This window comes from Chrysochloris asiatica, unplaced genomic scaffold, assembly GCF_000296735.1.
Source record: "Chrysochloris asiatica unplaced genomic scaffold, ChrAsi1.0 scaffold00011, whole genome shotgun sequence".
Classification (NCBI taxonomy): domain Eukaryota; kingdom Metazoa; phylum Chordata; class Mammalia; order Afrosoricida; family Chrysochloridae; genus Chrysochloris; species Chrysochloris asiatica.
Window position 1 is genome coordinate 16,201,750 of NW_006408529.1, and position 11,890 is coordinate 16,213,639.

General features: G+C 40.6%; 1 pseudogene; it reads left to right on the top strand.

Annotated features, from left to right (window-relative positions):
- Positions 1-8,015: 8,015 nt before the first annotated feature.
- Positions 8,016-10,827, top strand: LOC102815636 (annotated as a pseudogene).
- Positions 10,828-11,890: the final 1,063 nt, after the last annotated feature.

Below are 11,890 nucleotides of genomic sequence, written 5' to 3' on the forward strand. Positions count from 1 at the left end.
TAGACTCTTGTGAACCCAGGTAGAAACCTGGTTGGCCAGCAGTGTGGCAAGACTGAGAACTCTTGGGCCCAGAGTCAGTGACATAGCCACAGAGGACTAGAGTGGAGAGTGAAGCATCCAGCTGATAAGAAGAGAGGGCATATGCATAAGAACACCCACACTTGCAGATAATACCCACTTGACCTGGCTTCAATGACTGGATGATCAGAGCTCAACTAGAGGAAGAAAGAAGAGGAAAAAAAGAGTAACCGATACAATTTGATGAACTTGACCTACACCTACGGGTGCAGTAGTTCAAAAGAGAGAATAAATCTTCCCGGTGAGGATCATTCTCACCCCTTCATACACAAAATAGACACAGATGGGTAACTTGGACATTGGCTACCCAAAATGGGGGGAGGGGCCTACAATGTCTAGAAGTGACTGGTTTACAAGCTTTCAAGAGTAAGCCTAGATCCAGAGGGCATGGAGGAAGGTAGAATCTCCACTGAGTAGTATCCAATCCGTCTAGGCAGGACTGGTGAAAGGAGATGTGGATAGGTCTCTTGTGATACAATAGTGAGTAATTATTATCAGGACTGATTATAATGGTTGGAAATGTAAAGGTAGACATTTTGTAGCAAAAGGAGGGGAGTGATTGACTTTTCAGTCTAGGAGCGGAGGTTCCTGGGACTATCGAGGGAGAAGAGCGGAGAGTGGGACCCTACCCAGAGAAGCAGTGATGCCAAAGATGGAGGCAGAGATGATGACATGGAGAGCAGCTGGGGACTCTAGACCCAGAGAGGTAGAGGGGCTGTGTGCTGATGACCGGGGGGCAGGCTTGCAGGGTATACCCTTTGGTTGGTTGATGATGCATGAAGGGGATTGTAATCATGGCAATGAAACTATATACAATAGAATGAATGTAAAGCTAATGTTCTCCCATGTAAGCTATCACATAATTCACAATAAAACGTTAAAAAAAAAAACTACTATGGACTTCCAAAAGAACAAACATATCTATCTTGGAAGAAGCAAGCCAGAAGTTTCCTTCTTAGAAGCAAGGGTGGTGAGACTTTGTCTCTCATATTTTGAACATGTTATGGGGCCAGAGAAAGATCCCCAATGAGATAGATTGGCACCATGGCAACAGCAATGGGCTCAAATGTAAGAACAATTGTTGGGATGATGCAGAATCAGGCAGTGTTTTGTTCTGTTGTGCATAGGATTCCTATGAATCAGAACCAACTCAACGACACCTGACAACAACAAGATGTGCTGTAGCTGAGCGGTACATTATAGGATCCTATATTAGGAATAAGAAGCTCTGGTAGCATAATGGTTACGAGTTGGGCTGCTAACCTGAAGATCTGCAGTTTGAACCTACCAGCTGTTCCGTGGGAGAAAGATGAGGCTCTCTGCTCCCATAAAGATGTACAGCCTTCTGATGAAAGGAAATGAGGATAGGCCTCTTGTGATACAATAGTGAATAATTGTTATCAGGACTGATTGTAAGGGTTGGAAATGTAAAGATAGACATTCTGTAGCAAAGAGGGGAGTGATTAACTTTGCAGTCTAAGAGCGGAGGTCCCTGGGACCAACAAGGGAGAAGAGCGGAGAGCAGGACCCTATCCAGAGATGCAGTGATGCCTGAAATGGAGGCAGAGACGATGACGTGGAGAGATGGAGCGGCTGGGGATTTTAGACCAGAGAGGGAGAGGGACTGTGTGCTGCTGAGAATTTTAGACCAGAGAGGGAGAGGGACTGTGTGCTGATGACCAGGGGGCAGGCTTGCAGGGTATACCCTTTGGTTGATTGATGATGCATGGAAGGGATTGTAACCATGGCAATGAAATGATATACGATAGGATGAATGTAAAGCTAATATTCTCCCAGGTAAACTATCACATAATTCACAATAAAACATTTAAAAAAAAAAAAAAAGATTTACAGCCTTGGTGACCCTATACAGGATCACTAAGGGTTGCAACATACTTGATGACACTTAACAACAATATATTAGGAATAAGGATCTCTGGTGACACTATGATTAAGCTAACCTAGAGGTTGATGGTTTGAACTCACCCAATTACTCTATAAAAGCAAGACCTGGTGATCCGCTCCTACATTGGTTACAACCTAGAAAACCCAATTGGGCTGTTTTACTCTGTCACTTGGGGTCACTATGAGTCAAAATAGACTCGTTAGCACACAAAAACAACAATATATTAGATAAAGAGGCCAGAAAGGCTTCCCTAAAAAAGTGACAAGCAAGCTAAGAAAAGTAGGTGTTAATAAAGCAGAGAAGAAGGGTGAGAGAAGAGATTTCTCAGGCCTCACACCTTACTAGTCCACTATTTCACATCCTCACCCCCTGCTTCACACAGCTGCCACAGACTGAGACAATCCCCATCTCATCCTCAGTCAGCACAACCCATCAATCAAGGCTCAACTCAAATCCTATCTCCTCCTTAAGGTCCTTTCTGACCTCTCACTTCCCCAGTCATATCCCCTTTTGTCCTTATTGTCCACTATACAAATATCTGTCATTGAGTCTGTAACCCTGAGTACAACAGACATAGGTAGCTGAATGTCTTTCACCACACTGTAAGCTCCCGGAGGTCAAGTCTGTTTACTGATTTATCCAGTAGCTTATACAACACAAGTAAAAAGAAGTGCTTGGCAATTGTTGGTGGAATTAGCCAATGACATCTTCGAATCTCATATTTATCTTCTTTCTCTTCCTTTTCATCCTTCCCTTGTCTATTTCTTTCAATGCCTTTCCTATTTCCTCCCACCTATTTCTTCCTTTCTTTCATGTGTGTGTATCTTATGCCTATGGTTCTTCCATGGAGATACACAAGGAGTGAGATAGAAAAAAATTTTCAATTTTCTTTAAATTTCTTCTTCTTAAGTCCCTGTAATCATCCTGGGTCATTTAAGGAAAATCTATCAAGGTTACACCTTTGGAGCCTCCCCAAACTGTCTCAATAACTTTCTGAGCTGACTTCTCTGCCTTGAGTTTAACTGGCCCAAGAGATTCCCTCAGAAAGCATTGTTTTGATTGGACCTTCTTTTCAGAAAGCACCCTAAGGAGACAAATGTATTACTGAGAGAACTTGATGTGTCAGCCACTGATCACAGAGACACATCTAAACACATTTTGTTTGGAAGAAATCTGTGCTTGTAAGAACTGGAACCCTAGTGGCAATACTTTTTGTGGAATGAGGGATATCATGCTGATGTCAGATGGATCTTGGCTGAAAGCAGAGAACACCAGAAAGCTATTTATTTGGTTGACCACACTGACCGCTAGAGAGCCTCTCAGTTGGTGGGAAGAGACTTGTCAAGGTCTAACAACGTTAGTGAGAACCAGGACAAGCATCCTTTCTACAGACTGTGTCAGAACACACAAGTAGGGCCGACTGAGTGGTCATGAAAAGCTCTTTCAGGAGAACATACTTCCCCACGACACGCACTTCAAGGAAACCATATTAAGCTGGTCTCTGAGCTACTCCAGAATGAACCCTGCTAATGCTGGGAGTCAAAGAAGTCAAATGGATTCCAAGTCTTTGATGTCAGAGTACAGGATGTTTACTTATTCTCAGGGTGGGTGGGTGGCACCTTCAGGGGCAATATGATCACCTCTCAGTGACGTTTCTGATGTGATGGCTTGCAGTGCTAAGCTCTCCTTCACAAGACTTGTTGTTGTTGTTGTTAAGTGCCGTCGAGTCGGGTCCGACCCATAGCGACCCTGTACAGGGTTTCCGAGGGTGTAAATCCTTACGGGAGTAGAAAGCCTCATCTTTCTCCGGCGGAGCAGCTGGTAGTTTCGAACTGCTGACCTTAAGGTTCGCAGCCTGATTCGTAACCACTACGCTACCAGAGCTCCTTAGTCTTGACTTTATACTGTCTAGAGCGACACTGTAGGATAATAACTGGACTGTAAGGTTGGTATGAACTGCAAGGTTAGTGGTTCAAACTCACCAGCTGCTCCTCAGAAACCCTATACAGGGTTGCTATGAGTTGGAACCAACTTGACAGCACTTAACAACAATAACAAAGCAAATACAAACCAGTCCACCAACCTACCTTTCTTCCTTTGTCCTTCCTCCTTTCAACAACAATTTAACAAGCACTCTGGTAGCGTAGTGGTTATGAATCGGGCTGCAAATCTCAAGGTCAGCAGTTCGAAACTACCAGCTGTTCTGTGGGAGAAAGATGAGGCTTTCTGATCCCGTCAAAGTTTACAGCCTCGGAAACCCTGTACAGGGTCACTATGAGTAGGAACCGACTCTATGGTACATCACAACAACAACAACTATCATCAGGTGTTAGTGACACAAGATGAATAAATCAATGAACCAGCCTCCAGGAGCTCACACACCAGTGGAGGAGATGACCTATGTGGCTTTGACACCTGCCTTGTTGCTTAGACTTCACCTGTGGCTGGTCTCCCTGGTCACTGATACCATCATCCAACCCTTCCAGTTGACAGACAAAGATACTACAGAGCCTTTAAAATGTTGTGTTGAGTGGAATACGTCAGATACAAATATTGTATTAATTCACTTCTATAAAATATCTAGAATAGGGACAAAACTGTATTCGTGGTTACCAGGGGCTAGTGATAGAGGGGAAGGGAGCTATTGTTATAAGAGGCACTGAATTGCTGTTTGGGGTGATGAAAAACTTTTGAAAATAGTGGTGGTGGTGGTGGTGATACAACATAGTGAATGTAATTAATGTCCTTGGATTGTATAATTAACAATGACTACAATGGCAAGTGTTTTGTTATGTGTATGTGTTTCTTTAAAGACTGCCACCAGAGAAGTACGGTGTCCATGTCTCTAAACATCAAGTCCAAAGCTGAATGGTTTCTTTTTAAAGTCAGTCTCGCAAATGGCTCGACCCTTTTCTTAGACATTGAATAGTTTTATCATTCTGTTGTGCTATGAGTTTGAATGGACTCGATAGCACCTAAGGATAACAGCAACAACCACCAGAGGGCACTAACCAACCCTTAATTGGTTCAATTCTGCCCATATTTTAGACCAACTGCTCCAGATCCATGATACTAATCATTTCTCTTTTCTCCGAATGAGCCTTAGAAATCAAGAAAGCTTTAATATGACTACACAGACTCCACTAGTGCCAATAAGAGGGAGGGAGGTGCCAATAAGGAGGGGAGGTCAAACTACCCTACTACAAAGAAAAGAGGACAAAGATTGCCTTTATAGTAATAAACACATCAGAGCCAATAGGATGAAACATTTTTTAAAGAACCTATGTTTGTTAAGTATCAATCCTTTCCCCTCTGTATACAGAGTAGATAGAGACAGGCAACTTAGACATGGGCTACCTAAAATGAGGGGGCGATAAAGGCACGAAGTGACTGGCTTACAAGGTTTCAAGAGGGAGTTTAGTTTAATAGTGTGGGGGGGAAGAAAGAGTCCCCACTGAATAGTTTTCATCTTGTCTAGATGGGTCTAGTTAAAAGAGATGGGGATAAGATTCTTATGATTCAATAATGAATAATTTTTATCATGACTAATTGAGACTGTCACAATTGTAGAGGTAAAAGTTTTATAACAAAAACAGAGTAGTTAATCTTACAGTTCAGAAACAAAGGACCCTAGGACCATCCAGGGGAAAAAAAGAGTGCAAGTGGAATGGGAGACCCTATCCAGAGAAGCAGCGACACCAGAGATGGAGGCAGAGATGAGGACATGGAGAGAGAGAGCAGCTGAGGACTCTAGACTCACAGAAAGAGATGGACTGGGTGCTGGCGGTCAGGAGGCAGGTTTGCAGAATGTGTCCTTTGGTTGTTTAAATTATTATATATCCCTGAGTGGTTTTGTCTATATCCTCCCCTCAAAAAACAAAACAAAACAGAGGGAATGGAAGCAAATACTGTTGAATGATGATGCACAGATTGTAATCATTGCAATGAACCTATGGTATAAAGCTGATTGTCCTCCCATGTAAACTATCACTCAGTTCACAGTATAAAAACTTAAAAACAAAAAACAAGCATGTGTCTATTCATCAGAAGGAGCTCCAATAGTGAAGTGGTTATGAGTCGGGCTGTGCAAGCCTCAAGGTCAGCAGTTTGAAACTACCAGCCATTCTGTGGCAAAAAGATGAGGCTTTCTGCTCTCGTAATGATTTACAACCTCGGAAACACTATACAGGGTTGCTATGAGTCAGAGCTGACTCCACAGCACATAACCACCATGTTCATTATCCTATCTATCTAAATCTATTATTAATACATAATTGCAATGCAACCTTGCAGCGATGTTATAAAATAAATGCTGGACCATCCATAGATCAATGACCTAAGGGCTTTTTTTTTGGTTTGTTTTTTAAGATACAGATTCCAGAGCCATATCCACAAAGATTTCTTTTAATAAGTCTGGAATGAGACCCAGGAACATGTGTTGTCAAAAGAATTCTGATGTGCAAAAGACTTTGGGAACCACTGCTATATAATTGGAGCATCAGAAAGGTGGAAAGCAAAAGAGAGAATAAAGGATTAAAATATCTGATGACTTATGAGTCACTTGCACCTTGGGAAGCTACAAGAGATAGGATAAACCTGCAAGATCACTGAGCTGATTGAGAACATGCCCCTGCATTTGGTTGAGACATCTCTCCCAGGTCTTCTCATCTTAATGGGATCAGAACACATGCACAAACATAGCTAGGACAGTATCAAACTGGAAAGGACACTGGTTTGAAAGTTAAGTGAACCTCCATTTGAATTGCAGCTCTGCCACCTAGTGGTTGTGAGCCCTTGAGTTAAGTGTCCTTGGATTCCCAAACTCAGTTTTCTAATATGTAATTTTTTCCCAGTTGCCTGTAGAGTCAACACTGACTCTTGGTGTCCCATGTGTGTCAGAGCAGAACTATAGTCCATAGGATATCTTTCTTTTAAAAAATTATTTTATTGCTGTTTTTGAGAAAATACCCAGCAAAAATACAGTCATGTAACAGTTTCTACATGCCCATTCAGTGACATTGATGACATTCTTCAATAAGTACCACCATTCTCACCCTCCTTTTCCAAATTGTTTCTCTTCCATTGACATCAACTGATTGCCGCCTTAGTTTCCTACCTAACCTTTCAAGTGTCTTTTGGCAATTGGATCCCATAGAGATAGTTCTTATAAAAGCACAATAGCCAAGACAGACATGCTTTACTAGGTTAACAAACTATTGGTTGGCTATAAGAAGACTTTAGAGATCATTTTGGTTTAAGGTACCACAATTTAACGGGTTAGAAGAACATGAACTTCTTTTCTCACAATTCTAGTGTTTAGGTCATTTTGTCTTCTAAGGCTCTGGGGAGAGATCCTTTTTTCTTTTATCTTCTGGTAGCCCTAGGCATTCCTTGACTTGCAAGTACAACATAAATCCATAACTACATGACCCTATTCCCTCTGTTCACTCTGTCTGATGGTCCATTTCTGGTCAATGTCCTTCACGTAGTCCTCATCCATCAACTGCCCTAGAGTTCTGTCAGCCTCAAACTTATCCTATCAGCTATTCATAAGTAATTTCAACCATTCATGATTTGTTAGTCTCTACAGGCTATTATTCTTATCAACGGAGAAAATATTGAAGTTGTCAAGGATTTCATTCTTCTTGGATCAACTATCAACACTCATGGAAGCAGCAGTCAAGAAATCAAAACGACGTATTGCATTAGGCAATCTGTTGCAAAAGACCTTTTTAAAGTGTTGAAAAGCAAAGATGTCAGCTTGACATCTTTTTTTTTTTTTTTTGAGAACTTTAGGATGGTGCTTAATAATTCTAATCTTTTTAAATGGCAGTTTATTTTTATTTTTTTAAAGAATAAACTGGACTTCTGCCTTGCCTTGGTGGTGTCATCCCTGCTCCTGCTCTGGGCTGTAGGGGTCAGTGCGGATATTCAGTCATGAAATCTCAGTAGGAGCATTTCCCACAGCGATGCAGCCCATGAGCCTGTTTGTGTTGTGGGCACTGGGCTTCCAGGTGATTTTTACAACGAGATGCTGCTCTCTAAAGGAATGCTCATGCTGTCTGCTACACAAGTCTACACCATCTTGACTGTCCAGCTCTTTGCATTCTTAAACCTACTGCCCGTAGAAGCAGACATTTTAGCATATAATTTTGAAAATGTGTCTCAGACATTTGATGACCTTCCAGCAAGATTTGGTTATAGACTTCCAGCTGAAGGTTTAAAGTTTGGGTCCTAGGCCATCCTTAGACCAATTTAGTCTCTCCTAGTGTCTTGAACCACCACACGTCTGTCAGTTTCTCATACTGTGGTAGCTTGTGAATTGCTGTGGTTCTGAAGCTAGGCCACTGGTATTTTAAATACCAGCAGGGTCACACATGGTGGACAGGATTCAGATGAGCTTCCAGATGAAGATAGACTAGGAAGAAAGAGTGACGAACTACTTTCAAATACTTAGTCACTGAAAACTTTATGAATAGCAGAGATACACTGTCAGATATAGTGCCGGAAAATGAGACCCTCAGGTTGGAAGGCACTCAAAATGTGACTGGGGAAGAGCTGCCTCCTCAAAGTAGAGTTGACCGTGATGATGCCAATGGAGTAAAGCCTGTGGGAGTAAAGCCCTAGGGACCTTCATTTGCTGATGGGGCACAACTCAAAATGAAGAGAAACAGCTGGAAACATCCATTGAAAATTAGAACATGGGATGTACAAAGTATGAATCTAGGAAAATTGGAAATTGTCAAAAATGAAATGGAATGCATATCATTGCTGATGGATCTTGGCTGAAAGCAGAGAATGTCAGAAAGATGTTTACCTGTGCTTTATCGACTACGCAAAGGTTTCGATTGTGTGGATCATGACAAGCTATGGACAACATTGTGAAGTATGAGTATTCCTGAACACTTAATTGTGCTCATGAGGAATCTGTACCTAGACCAAAAGGCAGTCGTTTGAACAGAACATGGAAACACTTAATGGTTTCAAATTAAGAAAGGTATGCGACAAGGTTGTATTCTTTCACCATACTTATTCAACCTGTATGCTGAGCAAATAATCCGAGAAGCTGGGTTCTATGAAGAAAAATGTGGCATCAGGATTGGAGGAAGACTCATTAACAGCCTGCGATATGCAGATGATACAACCTTGCTTGTTGAAAGTGAAGAAGATTTAAAATATTTACTGATGAAGATCAAAGAGCCTTAGGCATGGATTACATCTCAATGTAAAGAAAACAAAAATCCTCACCACAGGACCAATAAACAACATTTTTATCAACAGAGAAAAAAATTGAAGTTGTCAAGAGCTTCATTCTTCTTGGATCAGCTATCAACACTCATGGAAGCAGCAGTCAAGAAAGCAAACGATGTATTGCATTAGGCAAATCTGCTGCACAAGACCTTTTTAAAGTGTTGAAGAGCAAAGATGTCAGCTTGAAGACTAAGGTGCCCCTGACCCAAGCCATAGTATTTTCAATAACCTCCTATGCATGCGAAAGCTGGACAGTGAATAAGGAAGACCATAGAAGAATTGATGCATTTGAGTTATGGTGTTGGAGGAGAATATTGAAAGTGCCATGGCCTGCCAAAAGAGCCAACAGATTTGTGTTGGAAGAAGTGCAACCAGAGTGCTCCTTGGAGGCCAACATGGCCAAACATCATCTCTACTACTTCGGACATATTGTCAGGAGGTACCAGTCACTAGAGAAGGCTATCATGTTTGGTAAGGTGGAGGGTCAGAGAAAAAAAGGAAGACCCCCCAGTGAGATGGTTTGGCCAATTGGCAGCATCAATGGACTCAAGCATGGCAACAGTAGTGAGGTTGGCCCAGGATCGGGCAGTGTTTTGTTCTGCTGTGCATAAGGTTGCGAATGGGTCGGTACCAACTCAATGGCACGTAACAACAACAACAAGCGTCTTGGAAGTCAAAGGAGGCTCAAAACCAGAGAATGCCTGTGAACCTATAGTGCCAATTCATCTGGCACTTTCATCGTGTTAATTAGAAGACTGGATTGTAATTTTGATGTAAAGGTTTTAAATGCACAGAGAGCAGGATACAAAGCAGCCATAGTTTACAATGTTGATTCTGATGACCCCATCACCAAGGGATCCAATAACATTGATGTGTTAAAGAAAACTGACATTCCTTCGGTTTTTATTGGAGAATCATCAGCTAATTCTCTGAAAGTTGAATTTATATAAGCAAAATGGGGCCACATTATCTTAGTACCAGAATTTAGTCTTCCTCTAGAATACTACCTAATCCCCTTCCTTATCATGGTCGCAATTTGTCTCATTTTGATAGTCATTTTCATGATTACAAATTTTGTCCAGGACCAACATAGAGCTAGAAGAAATAAACTTTGAAAAGACCAGTTTAAGAAAGTTCCTGTACATAAATTCAAGAAAGGAGATGAGTATTATGTGTGTACCATTTGTTTGGATGAATATGAAGATGGTGACAAGCTCAGAATCCTTCCCTGTTCCCATGCAAGTGTATAGAACCTTGGCTAAGTAAAATCAGAAAAACCTGTCTAGTCTGCAAGCAAAAAGTTGTTCCTTCTCAAGGCGATTCAGATTCTGATGCAGACATTAGTTGAGAAGAAAATGAAGTGTCAGAACATACCCCTTTACTTAGACCTTTGGCTTCCGTCAGCACTCAGTCATTTGGGGCTTTGTCAGAATCCCGCTCACATCTGAACATGACAATCTTTAGACTATGAAGAAGATGACAATGAAGATACCAACAGTAGTGATGCAGAAAATAAAATTAATGAACATAATGTCGTGGTCCAACTGTAGCTTAATGGTGAACTAGATTACAATATAGCCAATACTCTTTGACCTTCAGAGGGTGATTAGTTTATTTCTCTTTCAAATTTTATTTAGGTATAGCATTTGATTTTGTGGCTCCCTTCAGAGGTTTCTATAGAAATACCTTTTTTAGTATTCTACAGTGTAACCAGATGACAGCAACAGACTTTTTGATCCCGTATTTCTCTACAGGAGTGTACTTCATTTCACTAAGTAAGAATAGACAGGTGCTGTAACTCAAGCATCAACTTGCCTTTTAGAATGGAAAATAGCCAAAACATTTTTTCTTAATCTTGAGAGTAGCTTGCAATTAAGACCACATCAAAGTATGTAAATGTTTTGTTTTCCACAAAAGGTCAGTGCTGCTGCTATCTAGCCTGAGTTAAGTCAACTCCCACTTCCATAAAGCTACTTAAGAGTTGTTGAATTAGAAAATGTATGTTTTGCTATTTCTCCAAATTGTCATTGAGAGATTAACAAGGTACTTTACTATTTTTCTTCTTTATCAGCACTACAAAGAAACGATCTACTCAGAACTGTCTTTTGCTTTCCTATTCACAAGTAGATTTATCCTGACAAGAATGGTCTATGCCAGTGCAGAAATAAAATTTAAAAAAAAAAATTTTTTTTAATTTTTTGAAGATTTTTAATGCTATAGTGTTATGTATGAAGTTGATTGAGCAACTAATTTCTCTGAATTTTGCTTAATGAATTTTAAGGTTTTCTGTGGTGATCAAAGCAAAAAGAAAGCTAAAAATACCGAACTTCAGCAGATACTCATACTCAGATCATATACCTCTTGATAAAGAGCATCTTGTGCTAATTAGCCCCTTAAACTATGTACAGAGAAAACTGTACAAGTGTTGGGTTTGAAAATAAGTGCTTATATTTAAAAGAACTAATGATGTTTTTATGAAAAGCTAAATTATATTATACATTATTGTAACTATGTAGAAAATAGAGACGTATTATCAAAATGTTAAGGATTTTTATATGGCATTGTAAGGAGAGTATAAATGTTAATAAACATGTTTTCCATTTTTAAAAACAAACAAACAAAAAGAATAAACTGAAGGGTTGCAGTAATTGAGGC